The 22,866-nt window shown below is 44.8% G+C and overlaps 1 protein-coding gene and 1 non-coding gene across 2 annotated transcripts in view; both read right to left on the reverse strand.

Annotated features, from left to right (window-relative positions):
* Nucleotides 1–22,866, reverse strand: part of TMTC1 (transmembrane O-mannosyltransferase targeting cadherins 1) — a 1,403,473-nt gene that overhangs the window by 1,013,932 nt on the left and 366,675 nt on the right. The window lies entirely within an intron of this gene.
* LOC144780092 (U4 spliceosomal RNA) lies at nt 20,740–20,873 on the reverse strand. Its single transcript, XR_013600721.1, has one exon. It is a non-coding gene; the product is annotated as a U4 spliceosomal RNA (small nuclear RNA).

Below are 22,866 nucleotides of genomic sequence, written 5' to 3' on the forward strand. Positions count from 1 at the left end.
ACCATCATTCGCAATGACTTTTATGTGCAATCATATGGATGCTCTTTGCATTTGTATAGTTGGGTCAAACACTGATTCTGACTAAGAGAGGCCTTCACTTCTCAAATTTCCGCACACTTATGTCAGAACTCTTGTATTTAATATTTGTCTTCTGCGAGTTCTGCCATTACTGGAGATAAGAGTGGGCGTTGGGTTAGAATACAACTTGGACCACCAACGTTAATGAAAATATTCAGGTATATGGGAGCATATACAGGTGATCTTGCTTGATTGGCTTACCATTTAAACAAATGTGGATGGTATGTATTTCTTTTTACACTCTTATGCTTCTTTTGCACAAATTGATGTGGGATAAAGCTCACGTATGGGATTTGTAATATGCTTAGATATTACTTGATGAAATGGACACTGTTCTTATACCTTGATGGTTTTGCATTAATATTAATTAGAATGTATATTTAGAAATTGCCTTCTTTCTATCATGTGCAGTTTCTCCCTTGACATGACTGGTGTTGGGTAAATAGAACTCGATGTAAACATCAGTTGTGAAAAAGTCTGGTTGAGATAATCTGATGTACATCATGCCTTTATGGAGCCATGTATCATTTTTCAACATGTTTTTAATAAACACTTATGTGTATGAACATGGTTAGAAGGATTAGGGAGCACTTTAGGTGGGGTAATCTATTTTTACTTGTATATGTTGTATGTTTTGCATTATTTATGTGTATTTATGTCATATTACAGCCCTGAAGAAGTTCACAGTGGTGAACGAAACACGTTGGCGCGTAATGTTCGGAATCACGAAAATGTACAACTGTCTTGAAATGAAATGAAGAAGATATGGAGCAGTCTACAATTTGATTGGACTCTTATATTTGTTGGTGCACCACTATACTTTTATTTATGTATAGTTTGCTTTGCAGTATATTCTATAGCAGCGGACACTCCTAGCATGTGTACATCATCTTCAGAGACTATTGTTGTTGGGACAAGGGGGGTGGTTTGTTTATGCCTGCTGCTCAGTGTATGCAATTGTGATTATCTCTTACATTTAATAAACATCTTTTTGAGAGAGGAAGGCTAATAAGGCACAATAATCAATAATATGTTTGCACTGTGTGAAATAACAACTTTTTATATGAGCGCTTCATACTAAACGTCTGCAGTGTCTCAGAGCTGTGAATAACCAAAGTTACTATTACTCAGTGTATGGTGATGGCAAGCTGCATCTACTTTGCTTAGATCCAAGCTTCCGACCTTCAGATCAGCCCTTTTGTCAGCAGAGAGCAATTTATTGGCTGAGCCATCCTCCCAGCACACTAATTGTTGACAGGTATTTTTGTAAATTTAACATGCCATACAATTGGTAAAACATTACAAATGTCCACTTCTGTTGGAATTGTGAAGGTAGAGTGTCACGCTTATAGTGTTAGGGCACTCACACCGAGGAAAACAGTCATGAGGCCTGGAACCTTACACAACATGCTTGCACTGCTTTACTGATGGAGGGGTATCTTAAAATGTGATGCGCCCCTCATAGAAGAAGCAATACTCCACAATAAGAGAGACCCGGAACAGTCAGTGAGATGCAAGCCATCTTCAGTACTACGTGACATTTACAAGATGAATGACTCATGAAAAGCCTTGAACTGGCTCAGGGAACAGCTCTTTTTATAGAGCCATTTCATAGACAGGAAGGCACTTCCTAGTGCCAGCTAGTGTGTTTCAACAGGAATCCTTAAGTTCCATTAAAAGTAATGATTGTGTGTACAGGAACAGTGATAAAAAAAGAAAGTTACTGGATGACTTTGTAAGTTACTGCGTGACTTGGTGGATATTCTCCATAAAAAATAAACAAATAGATTTGGAACCTTTTTTATTTCACAGTTTAAGGCGTTGAAGGGGAGTAGAATGACAAATTTCAGCGTGTTTATTTCCTTAACTTATGAGCTGTGTTTGTAACAACCCTGCTCTTGTGAATCGTCTTTTGTGGGCATAGTATGATTGCATTTAGAGAAGAGACATGTACAATCCAAATGTACTAGTATTTTCGCGCATAGGAACAATGTATCCAGTCGATAATCTGTCAATAAATGTGATCTTCCTATGAGCAAGCTTTTTCCAACCTTGATCAACCATCAATCAATGACCTTGAGGCAGACTTCGCGACATGACCCCTGAATCTTTATGACAGATGTACTCAGTTCTAGATACCACTTTGAGAAAGCAACACATGTCCAATAATTGCCCATGAGATATCTTTCGACACACAACGGAAAAATACAATACATGTTTTTTTACACTTTTGTTTTTGTGCATCCATCACTATTTTAGCAGTTTAGCAACACAAATATTTGTCTGCATTTCTGCTACCAAACAATACTTATTTTGCCAATGTATTTTATTGGCTTTTCTTTTTGTATGTTATTTAGGTATTTTTCATCAGTGTTATATCTGAACATTTTTTGTTGCAATTTAATAGAGCACTGACAGAATGTCAGAAACAAAAATATTGTGTGGACAGAATATCGTGTCAAAAATATCGAGGACCGCAATATAGAGAAGGTAAGTGCAAATTGGTAAGTAGTGATTTGCTATTCTTAACTGCACATCTGCGTAGTTTGAAGGTACATATATCATCAAGGTACATATATGTAGTAAAACTTTGCTTACCAATAGAAACTTACCTTCACAATATTTAGTCATGGATATTTTCAACACAATATATTGTCCCAAAATATTTTTTGTTTCCAATATTGTGTCTAAATACCCACTGTAATAGACGGGCTGAGACAGTGGTCAATGTGAAGATTCGAGGATTTACTCTTATGCCTGATTATTCCGATGTTGATTATTCATAAATGCGTTTATCTCTTCAATGGCCACAAGTTAAAGCCAAAAGTAATGTGGAAACAGGAGTGCAGAACTTCAAAAGTGCTACAGCAGTTTCTACCAGCACAGGCACCTATTATATGTATATGAATATTTTCATAGTAAAATGATGAGATATAAAATGTCCAGGCCATTATGTACAAGAAAACTTCTTTAACAATTCTAGAGTCTAATAAAAAGGGTGATGAAATGTGAGTGATGGAATCTTGTTACCTGCAGAGGGATGTGTTTTGTGCCCTCACTGATTTGTGCTTCAGGCAAGTAATAATTGATAACAGACTGTTCAGATTGTGTAATTAGAATAAAAAACCTTGTTTCAAAAGTTGAGAGGTCAAAATGGCTAATTACTCGAGAAATGTGACTTTAATAGAGTAAAATGGAACGAGATCACGGGTAAAACCGCAGCAGCCTAATTTTTTCAAAAGTAAACAGCCTCAGGACAAGCGGGCAGCTGTTTCCAGGTAAAAGAGGTATATACAAATGGCGACCCAATATGCGAATGTGCAACATTCAGTTCTGTGTGTAATTCAAAAAATGTTATTACTGTTTAAAACCGTTGCAGTTGTTACCGTGCTGACCTATCAGCACATTAAGATACTCTTTCTAATAATTATCTGCCTGAATGCGACCTTTATAGACGTGCTGGCTCCTCGGTGTTTTCTCAGGGGCTGCATATGGTGAGTGTTGAATGCCTGAAATATTCCAGACACCATTTCACTTCATAAACTCTTTTCGCTTCCTGACTGTGTCTTTTTTCAGAGGGTGCAATTAGAGCTGTGGGAACCAGTCCGCTCAAAAACAGAAATGGCAACTGCTAAACATTTTCACTGGTGTAAATAACTATCAAAAAGGCAGTTTGTGCAGCTCTGGCTAGATTGCATAAACTTTACACGGATGCAGAAATGAAGCAACTGGTTTCTTGAGCAGTTTTTTTGCTGCTTTAGTAATGGCCTTGGAGGTCTCTGTACAGGAGAAACTGAATTCCCTCTCTATGCAGTTATACAACAAACAAGGGAAAAAATATACACTGTTTTTCAATTCCAAAACGCGATGATCAAGAAGATCTAAGGCAAATGTAATCAGCGTGCCTCATTTCGTAGTATAAACGCCCTTTAATAGTGAAAAATCAATTTGCCTAGTTTTTAAATGAAGTTTATACATGGTATCTTCGTTGCTAAAAACTGAATTACACATATTACAGTACAGCAGTTCGGCCTGAGTCACACAGTTTGTTGGATTGAAGGAAATATTTATTGCACCTGATAAAATCCGAAATCCTAGAGTTCGTAGGTCTTCAGGTGCTAAAAACAGCACCGATTCAGAGTTTCTGGGGTATTAACAGGTGGATTTTGGAACCTACTGCACCAAAATTCTGATGTCTGGGAAAATACCTTATTATCTTCTTCTGGTACATTTCTACAGGTTTGATCTACTGAAATGTAATGAAGGGTGATGTATTCAATGCACCTGCTTACTATCAGGTGAAGCAAATACCACCTATTCGGAATTTTGACCCTTTGGGCCTGATTTAGAGTGCAGCAGAAAAGGTGCTCCTTCACAATGGCGACAGAGTACCCTTTCCACAGGACTGAAGGTCTGCGGACCTTCTGCGTGCCAGTGGTGGAGACTACTCAGTCTTTGCCACTCATATATACTTCCAACGGCCTGACGAAGTAAAGGCTGTCCGAGCTTTTGCCATATGCCCGCCCGGCCTATATAGTGGCTGAACAAATGGCAGGTCTTCACTTTCGGTCCAAAAGCATCAGTAGGAAAGATCCACCAACAGTAGCAGCAAAATACTACAATTAAATATTCAGTCCTTTTGTGTGTAAATTTTATGTCATGTTAATACATTATTATTAAGCATACATATACCTGCAAAGGTTTCTTGGCACTGGGATGTAAGGGAGCAAAACCAAAGGGCAACTGAAGAGTTGAGGTGCTCCACTAAACATCCAAACTTTCACGAAAGGGCGGCAAATATAGATTCAAAGGAAGTGCGTAGCACAAACAGGAGGCCAACTCAGACAAACCTCAGTCACCAAAGCAGAAGCTTTTAAATTTAGGAATAGAAAGCAGGTGGGTCGATGAGGGCCAAAATTATCTGAAAAAGATATTAGCATGAATTAGTTTATGAATGAAAGAAGTACGTCACAATAGACAGAGCGGTGGATAGTGCAAAGTACCTAAAAGGTGGCATGTTCTTCAATAGGAAGCCAGTGAATTGCTGAGAGAAAAGTCGGAACCTGTCAGAACAGAGACAACACATCAACGGTTCTGAAGAAGGTATTTTGGTGAACGAAAATACGAGTTTGTGTAGTCTAAATCGGGCCGCAACTAGGCATTGCAGAAACAGAATTTTTTTCTCAGGCTCTGTAGGTTAAGGAGTCCCACAGGGTGGTGGGGACATTTGTGAAAGATGATGGCGCCATGCCATTGTCTACTTTGACCATAAGTAACAGGCAATGTTAAATACAATGTGATTTGAAGATACTGGGTGTGAGCAGTGCTCCAACCGCTGCAGAAGAGCAATAGCTGCCTGTGGTGGACAGGGTCAAGCTGCCTGTGGCGGACAGGGTCAAGTTAAAATCTCTGATTCTGGCCCATCGTGCTCTCCATGGCTATGGCTCCCTTTATCTTCAGTGGCGCTTCTCCTTCTACTTTCCTTCACGTGCCCTCCTCCGATCTATGTATCTTCGTTTTGCTCGGGTCCCGCGCTTCAAGTTCCAGAGGCTGGGTGGCAGTTCTTCTGTGGTCAAAGCAAGTGTGGCCTGGAATGCCCTCCCCCTTGCTTTGCGGTCCATTTAGGACCCAGCTCTGTTCAAAAGGAAACTTAAGACTCATTACTTTGCTTGATAGCTTCTCCTTGCACCCCTCTGGCACCGCGCCAGGACACTCACGAGTATCCGAGCGCATTACAAATGGATATAACATAACATAACATAGCCCTGCTTAGGGCAGAGACCAGCTGCCGCAAGCAAGGCAGGATCCACAGAAAGAGGCAGGACTAAAAGACAGCATCCATGGAGCCTCCCCAGCAATTTGTGGCTCTCCCCCAAGAAAGGGAATGAGTGGACCCCTGTTAGGAAACAGGAGGGCATCTTCAAAACTTAAGGATTAGCAGGTCTGAACAAAAGCAAATGGAGTCCCAGAATGTCCTCAAGGGGACCAGAAAGGCTCAGGCCACATTGGAGGCTGTCAGAGACAGGGGGCACCCGAGAAGGGCCACAGGACTCTGGAGAGGCTCCACCTCCAATGAAATAGCTATTGCAGGGAGAGCCTCATGGGGAGAAGGCAGATGTGCCAAGGAGTAGCCGTCATGTCAATTGGTGGATACAGGAGTCGGAGGACACAGCCTGGTGGGAGTAACAAGGAAGCTGACCAAAGTGCTGGAGAGAATGATTGGCCAGCAGAAATGGGGACCTTTGGACATGAAAGCCCTCTTTTCAAATCCAGGAATTCCATTACGAGGGTCGGAGATGAAGGATTCCCATTAGGAGGGTCGAGTGCATGTGTCCCCAATAATGTGGGAACAGAGTTGGTAGTGGGAAAAGCAAAACAAAAGACAATACTTAGAAAGACAGAGGAAGAGGGACAGAAGATTAGTTAATGGCTCAGTGAGCAGGTCACTATACCCATTCAGTACATCCTTGCCATGTGACAGCTAAGAGGCTGCATAGCAGTCAATGAGGTAGGTGTAGAAGAATTGAATGGGTGCTCCTCAGAGGGCACGAGCCTTTCAGACGATAATGAGATAGTGAAAGAGGAGGAATGTGCTGGGAAAAGTCTTTGGTGGCTTCAGTGACATCTTAAGGAGTTTGAGGGCTGTGGGCAGCACATATCTTGGGGCCTCTCTGTGGAACAACTTTGATTTTCATTAACAGTTTTATGCTAAATCAAGACTGCACATGACGCCAAAGAATGCTGAATATGCTTAATCATACCCTAAACGTTCAGTAAAAAGGTCACATAAAACAGTTAAATATGGCTTGTCCATGGCTCAAATTTCCTTAGGATGACACCTGGAAGATAAAGACAGATTTAGAGGTAGAAGTAGAGATAAAGAAAAATGTGAAAAAGAGAGAAAGTTCACTTTCCAGTGGGCCTCTTGGAAGATGGGAGCCCTGGGCAAATGCCCTCTTTCCCATGCCTTAAAACATCTCTTGGTAGCATCGATAGTAGTGGTGCCAGAACACATGAGAGAGGGCATTGTGAGAAGGTCATCGGGGAATGAAGGATATAGTAGGGAGAGAAAGGCGAGTCACAGATGAAATAAAAGGCAGCCTTCACAATTAGGTGGTCTGCGACTGTTTTACAAAAATAAATAATATTAAAATCAATACATTAAAATTAGTAAAATACATCTAATAAAGAAACAATATTGAAAATGTGAAAACTCTATATGTGATTGTGAACTACATAAAATATTTCGGTAGTTGAGCATGTGCTTGGTACATAAGAGAAGGGGGGTGCGGAGGTTGAAGGAGGAGTTTAGTAGGGGATTTAAAATACCGTACTAGGCAGTAGCTGCCCGTGGTGGGAGTGCTGCTGAGCGCTGACATGGGGCGGGGGAGGGGCAGGGTAGGGATAGTAAACTGAGGAATACAGCCGCACAGAGGTAAGTAGACAAACAAATAAATAAAACAAATTTCGCTGCGCAAGCTGCATCGCATTTGTCGATGCAGCACACGCAAGGAGATTCATTTAATTTATTTGTGTATTTACCTCTGTGCGACCGTATTCCGCAGTTTACTGACCCCACCCCGCCCCACGTCAGCACCCAGCAGCACTCCCACCACGAGCCACTACTGGTACTAGGACAGTGGCATAGCTGCTAGGTTGAGAATTTGTGGTCATTAAGGACATGACAGAGTTAGTACAGGCTGTGTTAATGAAAGAAGTTCAAGAAAGATATATGGCAGGCTCATTCCAGGAGATTCTATAAATTAACATCATATCACTGCTAGGTGCGGTCCTTGAGAAGATAAATGATTTGTTTAGACTAATCCATCATTTATCTTGGCCAAAACAAGCGTCTAACTATTACTACATTGAACAGACTAGGTGCCTGATGACTTATTCTAGCATCAATGGGGCTATTGCCGTAGTGAGAAAATATGCGGTGGGTGCAGAGATGACAAAGCAGAAGTGAAATTATCATTCTGGCTACTGCTAATTCACACAGATTTTCTCCTGTTGGGTTGCAGTTTGAGGGCCAGATATTTATCGACAAGGCAATGCCAATGATCAGCTCTGTCACATGCATGGTCTTTCAGACGATCAGTTTTTTCTTATAATGGGTGCTGAGGGTGGTGGTGGGGTCACACAAGTGCAACATTACCTTGATTAACTTTTGTTGTTATGCAGTAAAGAGGAGCACTGAGAATAGAGCCTTACCAACATGTTTGGTGTGCCATTGGCCCCTGAGAAAAAACAGGACTGCATACAATGATAGCATTCTTGGGGATGTATCTGGATTCAGTGGCCCTAGTGTCATGCTTACTACCAGCCAAGTTAGAAACACTGAGATACCTGCTATGTTAGGAGGCATGGAAGGGGAAGTGTACACTTAACAAAATATAGAAAGTTCAGGGGCATCTGAAGTTTGTGTGTAAGTTGGTTGCCCCAATCAGAACATTTTGCAGGCACATGGCCTTGGCCATAAGAGGGTCATTGTATCCTCACCCTAGAATCCAGATGCTAGACGGGATTATGAAATATATGTTGATTTGAAGACAATTTCTTGGCAGTTTTAACAGTACAACTATGTGGCTACAAACAGACCTGTTCACCTGGACTGTGGAGATCTTTTATGACACGTTGGGGTGGGCGGTTCTGAGATCTGCTGTATGGGACATTGGTGCACAGAAGGGTGGCTGGAGGACTGGAAAGGTACAAGTAGAGCATTGTCTATTTGGAACTCTTCTGAGTATTGGCAGTGAGGTTGTGAGGTCAGAAAATGTTGTCAACAAAGCAGTAGTGGAGTTAATCAACAAAGCCCTCCTTACAAGTGACCTGGTTAACTGCCATATATGGGGCAATTGCTGGTACCGCACCTATCAAAATTAGGAGTTTTGTGATACATAATAGCAGATCGAACCTGCTGAAATTTATGAGGTGCAAAATGACTGGAGGTTACTGGGTCAGGCAGATTTTGAGGCAATAGACACCAAAATCTGAATTTTGAGGCTCCCAAAACTCATAATTCTGCTGTTTTATTGCAATCAATAAATTTCGATTCCACTGAGTCAGATTTTATCTGGTGCAATAAATATCACACCAATTACAGGGCCTCTCATAATGACAGCCTTAGTGTTACTGTGTCTGTGATGGAACATTATGTTCAATGTACAGCATGTACCAGGACTGGACAATGGCATTGCTGATGAACTGTATTAGTTTCAGTGATCACAATCCTGTGGGCTGGTAGATACAGCAAGTGAGTATTGGAAAGTGATGCCAAAATAATGTGGCACCTGGGGCACTAAGTATTCAGAGCTATTTTCTCTAGCTTACTTCTTTACATCTTTAAGGTGTTCGCAGTTGTGAGGATCAAGTAATTGCAACAAAAAAAAATACGAGATGGGGTGTAGGCGAGAAAGGGAAAGGGCTGAGGATTAAAGTGGTTAGGAGTATGGTGGACCAGAGAGGAAGGCAATGCAGGTGTATCTGGGTAAGTCTGGCAAAATAGACAATAGCCCAATGTTAGCATGAAATGAAATGAAATGAAAAAGATTCTTAATAAAGCGCACTGTGACCAAACGGCTTCCTGGCGCTAGAGGTAAGGGCTGAGGGGAGTGGGAGAAGCCAATGATGTTTAGCAGGAGTACGCAATAGAAAACAAATGGGTCTTAAGGGTCTTGCGGAACTGGGAGTAGCTGGTGATTGATCTGATCGACAGAGGGAGGCTATTCCAGAAAGAGGGACCCAAAACAGAGAATCTGGTGCCTCCAGTTTTGGATCTGCGAGAACGAGGTACATTGGAAAGGAACTGATTAGAGGATCGGAGGGAACGGTTAGGAGTGTAGGGAGTGATGAGAGAGTTAATAAAGACTGGGCCTAAGCGAGCCCGAGCCATGAAAGCCAGGCAGCCCATCTTGAAAAGGGATCTCTGGGAGATAGCATATAGGGATAATGTAGTATTGAGGAATTCAATGCCAGTGTGTAAGGAGGTGATAGACAGGCAAGTGTTAGGGGTATTAAGTAAAATACTTGAGGCAAATTGAATAGCTTCTGGATAAGTATCGGATAGGGGAAGCAACAGAAGGACACAGACTGGGATGCGGAAGAGAGACCGCAGACTTTGGGCAGGCGGAATTCAGCCAAGTTATGGGGGCATATAGGGTGGTGTAGGGCAAGAAAGAGAGGTGATTGCTACAAGGGGCCTTGCCTCTTGGCTGGATGGGGTGATGGCGGAGAACAGAAGAAGGTCATCTGGATATGACCACTCTATGCTGAAGTGGGCTGGGAGCATGCAAAATGGGAACATTATGGCCAGCAGTTTGGTCAAGGCGATGAGAAGGTGAGAGTGGTGTGGCATGGAGCAGGGAGCATGCAGCGGGGCCAGTTGTTACTCAAGCTATGGGAGCTAGCCAAGAAGGTTGCCCGGCTGCACATTACCTTGATCCATCTTGGGGAGAATGGCTTGGTACATCTGATGGGGTGGGAGCCACTGAAGTTGATAACAAGCATTGGCAAAGCCTAGGTCTTGGCTATGAGAGCAATTGGCTTTGACAGTGCTCTTTAGCCATGCTGTACAGCATCATGGATGCTTTGTAGTGTGGCTAAATCTAATCTAAAAAAGCTCTATGACACAGCCAGATATAATGCACTTTTTATTTAAAAAAATGCATTAGTGCTGAATGCAGCATCACCTTTTTTATTATTACTTTTAACCATGCTGAACAGCAGCTACATTGCTAAAGAGCATGGCTACAAATCATTGCCAAAGTTGGCAATGCCCATGCTTTATAGCATGAACAAAAGAGAATAGCAGAGTCAATAGTCTCAAAGGTGAGACATGTTGGCTTTGCCAATGCTTGTTGGATCTTGGCACCACACCCCTGTGATTCTGAGCAAACCAGTTAATCTCCCCATGCATACACAAGACATCTGCAAACAATCCCTTCACATAAATAAAATAAATTGCTTGCTCCCATGTCCGTATCTTAGTGAAAATACGTTTGGAAGCAGAAAACATCTGTTTTCACAATAAAAGCAGATAACATCTGTTGTCACAATAAACATCCATTTCAAATGAGAAAAGGACTTCTTTGAAGTGAGTGTGGCAGAGTAAAACATAGCTACAAAGTGCTAGAGGTTCAACAACGACAACAGGAAATAACAAAAAAATAATTAGTACCTCAAACACAGCACGATCAGTGGAAGGACAGCAATCAAGCTGAAACAATCATACTTGGTCCTTGTTCCAGTCAAAAGAAGAGGGAGTGAACCCAGAAAGCAATAGCCAATTAGAAGGCAGAAAATAAGAGTGCCAATGAATCCAATGAATGTTAAGCAATAGGTGAGCTGCAAGGCCTTTGCTGTACACAATAACACTCACAAGCGAGAGCACATGCAATACACAGGCGAAACCTAAAAAGGGACCTGAAAGGTGTGTAGGTTATTTGGGAACTGTCAGGCTTTTTTTTGACCCAGTGTCATAGGAATGCATAGAGGAGGCCCCCCAAGACAATGACCATAAGGAAGGTGCACAAAGAAATTAATAAGGAGAATTCAGATTTTTGTAAGTTCAGGAATATGGGAGTGGTGCATTTTTGAGGACATGCAGTACAAACTGCTGAAATTATTCAGCTAAAATGGGGTACGCATGTCCCATCTGAGAAGTAGGATGTTCTTGGTAAACGTGACAGAAGTATTGGAGACCTACTGGAGACTGAGGGCGGACAATTGAAGGGGGATAAACAAAGGACAACTCAGAGGAGGGTTTTCAGATGACAGAAGAGAGAGTTGTGATTAAGGCAAGGGGATAGAAGGGAAGGTTTAAGAACTTAACAGTACAGGGATGAATACATTAATAAATAGGAATATGAAGACACCCTGGCATGGTCTGGATGGAAAGGAGGAAAGGAAGTTGCTTGAGATTTATGCTTCAGGAATATCTGTTGATTGGGTAAACCAGTAAAGAAGGTTTGGTGTTAATGATTCTTGCACTCTATTCATATGTAGTTAGATTTGCTGCTTGAATGGACAGTCTGCTTCACTTTCACAATGAAAGTCAGATTCAAAGAATGAATAGTGGGGCCCTGGTCTATTGAGGCCGGATCGATGGGCTAACGGCACAAAACCCCATTGCACATGACAGCACACCGCTTCACACCGCTTCACCCCTCTTACCTCCTAGACTTTGTGCCAGTCCTAGACAGGCATGTTCAAGGCTTTCATGGGCACAACTCACTGTTGCATGAGGAACTGCTTCACAAGGAAAATAATACCCTTGGACAAATGTCACAGTAGCACCAGCATATGGTCTCATCTAGTGGCAGCTGGTATTACGAACGAAGGCTAGGCCAGCTTTTGCGATACATAAATCCATGTTGCAATGACAGTGTGGGACCTCATGAAGAGCCCTACAAAGAGCGAGGCCTGGGACAAACAGCCCCAACTTCTCCTCCCTTCTGATGACACTGGTCACATATGTGCATTAGCTTGTCACCAGCTCGAGTCCAAGCAAGGCCAGTTCAGTTTTCCTGCCTTGCAAGGTTGCTAAATTGAGTATTATTGACCTGTGTAATAGTAACATTTGTAAAAAAGGCAGAAGTACCATATAAAGAACAATATAACAAGCTATAATTGTTAACTAACCAGCCATTGCCCTTACTTGCCTCAAAATTTATCATTACTGGCAATTAGCAGATGCAGGAATCATACTTAATGTATCCGTTTAAACCATCCTAGATTGTTCATGCCTATTGTAGGAAGGTAGGATCCTTCTGCATGGTTACCCCCACTTTTTGCCTAGTGCTGAGCTGTTTCTTGACTAGTCTGACTGGGATCCTGCTAATCAGGACCCAAGTCTATCTACTTTCTCCCTTAAATTGTTATGACAAGTACTTAGGTACACCCCAGATTGGATACTGGGATACCCTTATAATTCCCTAGTATACGGTACTAAGGTACGCAGGGCATAAGTACCCCCATGGTCACATATGTGCTGAAGCAAGCATTATGCCACCCATGGAAGACCATTCAAAATGGAACTACAGACCTGTCATTGCAGCCTGTGTAAGCTGGTGCTAGCAACGCTTACTGAAGTATAGGTTTGCTATATCTAAGGGTCACTGCACTTAAAACCTATAAGTCACCCCCAAAGCAGGCCTTTGCAATCCTGAAGGCAGAGTGCTTGGTTCTAAGTGAGAGGGTGCCCCTGCATGAGCAGGACACCACTACAGCCTACGGAGTCAACTCTCCCGAGTTGTCAGTGAATCAGCCATATACAAGATAGAGGGGCCCCGCTTAATCATGCGAGGACCATCTCGAAACTGGCTGCAACAAATCTTGTCATGTTTGGTATCAAACATGCTGGAATCATAACCTTCTAGACCCGGACAGCACAAAATGGTGCCACCGACCAGAGACATATTTCTGCCCACCTGCTGCTGAGCAAACCTCAAGCAGGGGAAGGCAGAACAATAAGCATCTTGTCACAGGGAGGTGGTCACAGGGAAGTGTGAACACCTCCCAGGCAAGATTTAGTGTATTGAGACCGAGTGGGTGCACTTGCCAGCGGCACTAAGTCTGCATGAGGGGCACATTTGGTGTCCCTGTGTATAGTCCTGTTCAAACCAGTCCTGGGAGCCGTTGGCTCCAGCTATGACGCAAAACTGGACAAAGGACAATAGGGATAACCCCCCCCTTTCGAGACCCTCCCCTGGGAGGGTCCCCTAAATCATCCCAACCCTTTCCCTAGGGTACGTCCCTGGGTGTAGGTCCCTAGATTTGTCGTGGGATGAGATGCAGATCAGACACCACTTCTTCTTCTACTGTCTGGGCACTCTGGCCTTCGCTGGACTTCGTTTTGGTTTGACTTTTCCTCCCTTCCAGTCTGCTGCATTGTCTGTGCTTGTGCACCATACAGAAACCTTCCAAAGCCTCTGAAGCATCAAAGACACTTGAAGGAATCTACCTTGGAGTGAAGTAGTCACTTCCCTGCATTTGCAGGTGCCGCAACTAAGTCGGCCGGTCTGCTGATCCTGAGTTTCTCCAGGCTCCGAAAAGTTCTGCAATACAAGTGGTGGTTTTTCACAGCTCCCCAGACCTGCCCTGCCCTCGTACCACTTTGAGGCCAGTATCCCTTGTGGGGGTTGCAATAACCGAACCCCTGTGCACTGCGTCAACTTGCAGTTACAAAGGGTTGTTAGCTTCCTTCCAAAAAATCTTAAGGCTCCAAGCAGCCCCAACCTTGAGAATCTTTTGTGAATCGAATTTACAGCTATACGCATTGTGTGCATTGTGGCCTGCATCTTTTGGTGAGCTGCTTGAGGTCCTCTCGCCACTCCAGTGCCTCTGGCCTGTGGGTCAATTTGAGGGTCACCTTTGCTTCTCTTGGCCAGCCGCGGTGCGTCCATCGGGGCGTAGGTGCGTAGCCCCACCAGCCACCATGGACCCGCATCGCGGCCGCCGGCCGTATCTCTTATTAAATTACATTGCGCTGAATTGCGCAGGGTGGGTGGCCTGCTGCAGCTTGAGTGACAGTCCACACACTCAGGCTGCAGCAGACCGTAGTGCGCAGTCCCGCTGGGGAACTTACAGTGTGCATGCTTGAGAAAGTTGGCAACTTTGTCAAGCATGCGCACTGTAAGGTCCCCAGTGGGACCCAGGGGTGCTTCACCGTGCTGTTCGCCTGCCACAGCCCGGGTTTCCTAAGGGCGACAGGGCGAGCAGCCAATGTGCCCCCCTAGCCAGGATTGGCTGGTCCACCGGCGCAGCATCCCATTGGATGCCGCGCGTGGGGGTGGCCCGGCATTCGTCTCAGGAGCAGCAAGCCTTTGCAGTGGTTTGAGACTTTTAATCTAACTCGTCGCGGGGCCTACATATGGTGGCAGCTGGGCTCAGGTAGGCTGCTGTGTGCCGGAGCTGTGAGTGATCTCCGGGTTGCCTGCGCGGGGGTGGGGGGGGGCGTACTTGCGGTGTTAACTGCGGGCATTTATTTGTTCGTCTGGGAGGCGTGCCTGGAGCCTTCCAGACTTTTGCGGAGATGAGCGCGGCCCGCCGGAGCAGGAGGGAGCGGCGACTACTGCAATAACTGTGGGCCTGCGGCGGCGGCAGCGGGAGGTGTGCCTGGAGCCTTCCCGGCCTGATGGTGTAAGTGAGGCCCCCCGGAGTGTCGGGGGTGGTTGCGTCGGTGGTGGAGACGGCGGGCAAGCAGTGACTGGTGCGGGAGGCGTGCCTGTGCCCTCCCAACCTGGAGCAGAAGTGTAGCAGTGCCCCTTGAACTGCGGGGACGGAGGCGATGCGGAAGCCAACGGCGGGAGGCAGAGACGAGCTGCAGAGGAGTGAGGTCCCCAGCGTTCCCAGTCAGCGGTGCCCGTCAGCACCGGACACGGTGAGTGGGCCGGCTTGTCTCCCGGCTTGGACCGCAGAGGTGGGATCGGCTCGGGGACTGGGCTGCGCCTTGCTTGCTGGGTCTGCTGGTGCGGGGCTGTGAGAGGCGGCGGCGAGGTGGCTGATGTGTTGCAGGGTCTGCGGCCTGCGGGGACCTCCGGCAAACATCGTGTGCTGGGAGCTGTTGTAAATAGCTCGGCGAAGCTGCCTGGAAATTTGACTGGTCTGCTGGGGTCCGGACCTCCCTGTTGCTGGATACCGTGGTGCTGTGCGGGCCCTGGCCCGGGGGTGCGTGATTTGGTTGTGGAGTCACCAGCGGCAGCCTATCGTTGTGTGCAGCTGCACTAATTACAGAGGCCTCTGTCCCCTTCCTTCCCTGTTGCAGCTCCCCTGGCCTGTGGCTTATGTCAGCAAATACGGATGGTGCAAAGCACAAACAGGTGCAGTTGCTGTGGGAACTGTTCCTTAAACTTAACTGGCCATAAATGACCACACACAACTGGAAAAAAGCACCAAGGCATAGTGACTGGGAAGTAGGCTATACACAATCGTTCATCCTACGGTCTTGCCTGTGCTTGCGGACTGGGGGAACAACTATATCAGTGCAGTGTATGTGAGGGAAACTTTCAGAATATCATCACACTTAATTAAACTTTGGCGAATACACTCGAGATGACTGGCCAGACTGGGTAGCAAACCTAGCCCTGACAGAATAGTTTAAACTAAAGCTACGCTAATACGTTAGTGGACACATCCGTCTTTAAGTGTGCAGGGGTGCTCTGCCCAAAGTAATATTTAAGAAAAATAAATCCAAACCGCTTAAATTAAAGCATACTTTTTAAAAGATGTTGGTCGGAATATTTCACACCTTGTTTTTCAGCACTGCGTTGGCTGCATACCCTTATTGTTGTGCCGTATTTTACCTTAGTGTATGATTTATTACCTACTAACCCTTTTGCTAAAATACTACATAAAACCGCAGCAAACGTGACACCCAGTTGAGGTAATAAATCGAAGCTGCAAGGCCATACAGGTGAGAAAGCGGAATATTAGTGTGCAGTGTAATTGGAAGTACTGCAGGTGCATGGATATACTCTTGAAAATATTTTAAGCGCCAATCCCCTCCTACAAGTTGCTGCTCAGAATAGAAGCAGGCAATGTGCAGGCCTTGCTGAATATGCCACGGTTTCTGACAATTGCAAGGGGACAAGTTGCCATATTTCAGTGGGGCCTAACCTCTTGGCAGGTACACGGAGCACACCTTGTGAAAAGAGTGGGTGGATGTTTTTGACCCATGTGTACCCTTGACTTGTGCCTGATTTCAAAGCCATGTACTTCAACATGGCTAATGTCCATCTCGGTGGCCATGTTTAGGTCACCAAATACTTCATAAGTACCTGAGTATGAGAGACAGTGGAGGATGTGGGGCTATTTAATACATGTCCTGGGGCCCAGTTCCACTTTTCAGGTATTGGGTGACCTGGGAACTGAGAGGTTAAATCACAGGAGGGGATGGGAAAGATTGGAAACTCTTGTGGTTGTTTAAAGATTTAAGATCAGCCTGTAACTCAGTCTTGAGCTGGGTGGGTGACCTCGATTACAAAGTGGCTGTGCCAGATGTCCCATTATGACCCCTTTTGCCTGTCTCCCCTTCAGACGCAGAGGGCATAAAACTGGGGGGTGCTCAACCCTGCCAAAAAACTGAGGGGTGACCTTAAGAGGACAGCTGCCATCCAATCAGGGGTGGGATGCTTTGGTGGGCTGGTCTGGTTTTCTGGGTGCATTGGCTCAAGTTTTTCCCATGTAATTGATTGGGTGTCTTGGTAAGTTGCTTTTATGTGAATGTCTGACTTATGACTGCGCATTCCTTTCAGTGTGCACTTGCTTCAGTTTACTTTTTGAGTCACTGTCTAGTTTGCTAGATGTATTGCTTTCATTTTTCTTTCATTAAACTGTTTGACTTGCTTGGTGCTTTTATGTTGATGCCTGCATGCTGAAGTGTACTCTTCTTCAGTTTAAATGTATGTGACTGGCCTGTTGACTAGCACCCTGATTTCAAAGTGAAGGTTCACAGGTTCACACTTGCTTTAGTTTACTTTTGTATGGTTGACTGCATGCACTGTTTTGCTGGATGCATTGCTTTAAGTTATTACTTGATGCATTGCTTTCGGTTTGCTTTCAAGTAATTGCCTCTCATTTTCCTAATGCTTTGTGAAGGCTGTTTCCCAACTGCTGTGCAACTTCTTCTACTCTTAGAGCTGAGATTTTCATGAAAGTCTTATAGTCTGAATTCAGCACCTGAGCGTAATAGGACAAAATGTATGAAGCTATGTGGTTATACTTAATAAGCAGCTACCTATGTTATGCCATCTTATGTTATGCCATCTATTAATGTAATAACTGCACTTTCACAATTGCTTTATTAACCTTCCTGCTTTCTCAAATTTTCTTGAAAATGCACGATTTTTCTTCTTTTTTTTCAAAAGTTTCTTGGGGGGGGGGGGAACCCCCTCCAAACCCCCCTTTTGGGGTTCGGGATCGCTCGCTGCGCTCGCTCGCTACGGTGCTGTATGTAAATCACTTTGCGCCCCACCACTTTGAAATGTCACCCACCGCCCCTGCTCTTGGCTCCCCTGATTGCTCGGGCCTACCCGACTCCTCTGCTTGTGGTGAGTCCCCTGGACCTTGCTGGTCCCGATGTTGTTCCTTCTTCAGCTCCTGTATTGTTTGCATTTGCCAAGGCTTGATGGTGATCCCGCCAGGCACCGACCCCTCAGCACTCGACATCCTTTGCGGGACAGCTCATGCAAGGCTCCTGGTGTTCCTCAGCATTACCTGGTCCTCATAGATGCAGAGTCAAGGTCCTCGTCAACTCTTCTGCAACACGTGACATCGGAGGGCATTAATCTTCCAACTCTCCTGGTCACCCCTGAGTGACATAGACTCTGTCCGCTCTGCTTGCAGGTACTTATCGTCTAGAATCCACCTTCGCATTCCACCGGACACTTTCTCCTCTTCCAGCAGCGGCACTTTCCCGAAGTCCTCCATTGGGTTCGACTGTGGTTTCCAACACCACTTCACCCCTATACACCCAGCTTCCCTGGTGTAGGTAACGTGGGTACTAGGTATCCATGGGTGGGATGGCTCCCCAACCTTCTGTCTTCCACAGGGTTTCTTCAGGGTCCACTGGGAAGGGTCCTTAATCTTTAACAATCGCACCGCGACTCACACGTAGAGTTGTACGGAGCACGAGCTTATGTTCCCACACTGAACACGCTCTCCGAGGGTCTCCAGCACTTCTACGCCCTCTCAACCTTGTCTTAACCCGAGTAGTGGTTCTTATACCACTTTCTTAGTATATGGTTTGGTCCCCCCCCCCCGGGGCACACTGTGAATTCCGTGCTATTTACTGTGTTTCTTTGCTAAAGTATTGTGTGCATTGGACATATCTCCTGGTAGGAGATATTTCTGTGTGTTAGAGAGTATTATATAATAAATACATATTTTTATAAATACCTTGTGTGGTTCTTTTTCACTTAATCTATACTATAAGATTGTATTCTGGTAAAACAAGCTGCATTCACTCCTTCTGGACTAAGCCTGAAGGCTGCTCTCTACAGCTACTTATTGTTTATTGTTTATTGTGGCATACTTATATAGCGCAACCTGTCACCACCAAGGGCATCCTGGCGCTTTGACCCATACTCAGTGAAAACAGTAGCTCAGCCTATCCTGGGAAAAGATGAGTTTTCAGAGCCTTTCTAAAAGAAAGGAGATCTCCAAGGCTTCTCAAGGATATAGGCAGAGAGTTCCAGAGTTTGGCTGCCGCTATTCTAAAAGAGCGGCCCCCCATCCTCACTCTCTGGAATCTTGGGACTACCAGTAGTCTGGATGACGAGGAGCGTAACGCTCTAGAAGGACAATACCAGGCGAACATTCGCCGCAGAGGAATGGGGCCCAGGTCATGAATGGCCCTAAACACGATACACGCTGCTTTGTAGCGCACCCGTAGATGAACTGGCAGCCAATGAAGTTCTCGCAGTGCTGCCGTGGAAGAGCTGTGGTAGGGGCGAGAAAGGGCGAGTTTAGCAGCGATATTTTGCACCCTTTGCAGCTTGCCCAAGAGTGTTACCGGGGCCTCCAGAAGTAGTGCGTTACAATAGTCAAGTCGACTTAGGATGGTACAACGCACTACTTCTGGTCTGGCTTGCACAGGGAGGAGAGGAAGGACCTTGCGCAGCATACGAATCAGCATCATACATGTTGAAGAGATCTTATTCACATGTAGATCCAACTGCAGGTTAGGCCCAAAAATGACGCCTAAATTGCGCGCAGATTGTGCCGCAGACACCGTCTCTGAAAAGGACGGAGGCCAGAAGTCTACTGGGAGGTCACGAGGAACTCGATCAGTGGAACAGTGTAAAACCTCCGTCTTGGTTCCGTTGAACTGTAACGAGTTCAACCGGAGCCAGTCTGCTGTCGCCTGCATGCACCGATGGAAGGTCTCCAGTGTGACTGCGTCCTGTCCCTCCAGAGAGAAGACCAGCTGGGTATCATCTGCATAATTGCATGCAGAGATACCAAAGGTTTTAATGAGCTGGACTAGGGGGCGGAGGTAGACATTAAAGAGTATGGGGCTACCACTTGGAGAGCTTTCTAAGGTTGTCTAAGACCTCTTAAATCACCATAAGGGTTGTCTGGACTGGTGCAGGGTGTCCACTTACATAAGTGTAAATCATATAATAGGCCAGCTTCTCACACCTATGATAAATTACGATTATACAGATAAGAAGCAAAGGGCATGTCCCTTTTAAAACTCTGCAGATGCAAAACTAAATACATCAAAAATGATTTAGTAAGGGACACACCTACATGTAAAAATAGACAATTTTGAAGGACAGTTGGGTCACCAAACAAAACAATTGGCCTCGTATGGCAGCCAAATTCAAGCTTCAGCGAAGAGCCTGGCAAATAATTTGCTAGTCTCTAATCACAAAAGGACAGAGTTTATCTTTTCTTCTTTTGACTGCAGTTCACTGCATCTATCTACGTACTACCTGTGATACTTTAAAATCATCTGCGGCCGGCAGTGGGAGTAAATGCAGCGCGGTGACGTGGGGAGGGGAGGGTCAGGGAGGGGGGTAGTTATGTATGGATTACGGAGTTTTACAGGTAAGTAAACATTTAAATAAATAAAACAAATTTCGTTCAGTACACTGCATCCCAAAATGCGATGCAGTGCGCGCAACGAAATTCGTTTTATTTATTTATTTATTTATTTATTTATTTATTTTAATTGCCATTTCGATTATATTTCAAGTCTTCATGATGGGGTATTGGGTAAAGTTTTCAATAAGCAATAATCACGCCACGGTTAAACCTCATTGGCTACGATACTGCCACTGCCATTATTTAAATGTTTACTTACCTGTAAAACTCTGTAATCCATACATTACTACCCCCCACCCTGCACCTCCCCCTCCCCACGTAACTGGTCTGCATTTACTCCCACTGCCGGCCGTGGCTGTTTAAAATTATTTTTATTTTGTGCTTCACAGCACAGAGAACACACATATTGGATGTGAATATAAACATTTTTTGCAGGATATCTGATAAAAACACATCAATGCTTTCATATAATCACCATTACAAAATACTTCACTGACATTAAACATGTCTGCCTAACTTAGAAATGCCACTCTTATTCCTCTGAGACCCCATTGACTTTGAAAGTAGGGCGTACAGTTGTTTTGATCTGAACAAATGAGCCCTGGCTCCTGGCTTCATGGGAGGCCCAAGCATCAGAGAAGGGGTGTGTGGAATTAAAATTCCTCTGACAAAGTTGTGCGAAACTAGATTACTTAGAGCTGAGTAATTGTCGACCATTCACACATGACTTCAAATATTTCCGCTACCTAAAAAGCCCGCCGTAGTATGGTTCAGGCATGCTTTGATTGTTGTGTTCTTCGGACACATCGGTCTATTCTGTAGCCTCTGTAGCCCCCCATATTCCCAGGAACTGATTAGGAGACCCCTCCGACTTGTGTTACTGCACCTCACTGCGGTTACACTCTTTATTGCATCTCCGCCTGTGTGCTTGTGTGGTGAGCTCCTGGGGAGGTTTCTTTGCTTTACGTCAGATTTCACTCAACCAGGTGGTCAGTCTCGTAGCCAGTGATCTTTAGAATCTCTCAGGGGTCTACCATGTCTCGTTGCTTAATTTGTAAAAGTGCCAGGGCTCTCATCAGGGGGCAACTGCCACTGGACCACCCATTATCTCTACCAACACTGCCAATGGCAGTACCAACACAACTACTAACCATCACACCCTAGAAGTGTGACAATTCAGACTCTTCCAGGCCCCCAAAGGTATATGAATAACTTGGGTGGCAGGTTTTAGTCATTTTAATGTACATTGAATTAATACACTACTGCTAAATTAGATAAACAGTGCCACCATGTGGCAGACTGTCATAAGTGCCGGTGCTGATAATTAAATGCCGGTGCCAAGCACTAGAAACCACTGGCTCAAATTAAGAACTGGATTGTCTCCATTTATCTTCAATCTTTCTATGTAGTCCCTTGAAGATCTGGTCCAGGCTGGAGTGCTCCCTTCCATCAGCAGGCTGATGATATGCCACTACACCTGAACGCTTTCTTTGGGGAAAACATCCGTCACCCATAGACCTGCCTATCAGGCACTCGGTATTAACTGCAATAAATATGCTGTTGTTTTCCTTGCTTTTGACAGTGGCCATGTACAGATGCATCCATGGCTACCCAGTCTGGCCATGAGTGGATTTGTCTTCGCTCGTGCACGGTGCTCAGTTTCTAGGTTTTCCCCTAAATAACAAGCTTTTGGATCCCATATGCCTATGAATACCAGGCTGGCAAAATGTCAGTTTTCATTTCTCAGAGAAGCTCTTTGTGCATACAGATTTGTTTTGAACAACTGTTCAAAGTTTCCTTGCAGTGGTGTTGGAACGATTTTTCAGAGTGCTGGCCTGAGGTGCAGCTTCACTAAAGCCCTATGGGTTGTATTTATTTATTTATTTATTTTGAGAGATTTGTAGTGCGCACAGCTACCGCAAGGGGTTTCCCGGTGCTATGGTTGTATCAAGCAGTTGCAGAAAGTGCCAAACCTTTTCTAGATGATAATACAGTCCCCTTGGCCAACTCCTCCTTAACATTTTTGGAACAAATGGGCTACTTGTAGGTTTTGTACAGCATATTTTTCCAAAAACATGCATTCAACATATTATGTAATGCTCCTTTACAGACAGCATATTGTTTGACTACATGACTCTCGATGCATAAAAATCAGTACAAAAGCCAGTTGAAGCCAATTTAAGGACTTACTGGAATAGGAATCATATCTTCATCAATTATTATAACATTATAGCACAC

The sequence above is a fragment of the Lissotriton helveticus genome, chromosome 1_1 (assembly GCF_964261635.1).
Source record: "Lissotriton helveticus chromosome 1_1, aLisHel1.1, whole genome shotgun sequence".
Classification (NCBI taxonomy): domain Eukaryota; kingdom Metazoa; phylum Chordata; class Amphibia; order Caudata; family Salamandridae; genus Lissotriton; species Lissotriton helveticus.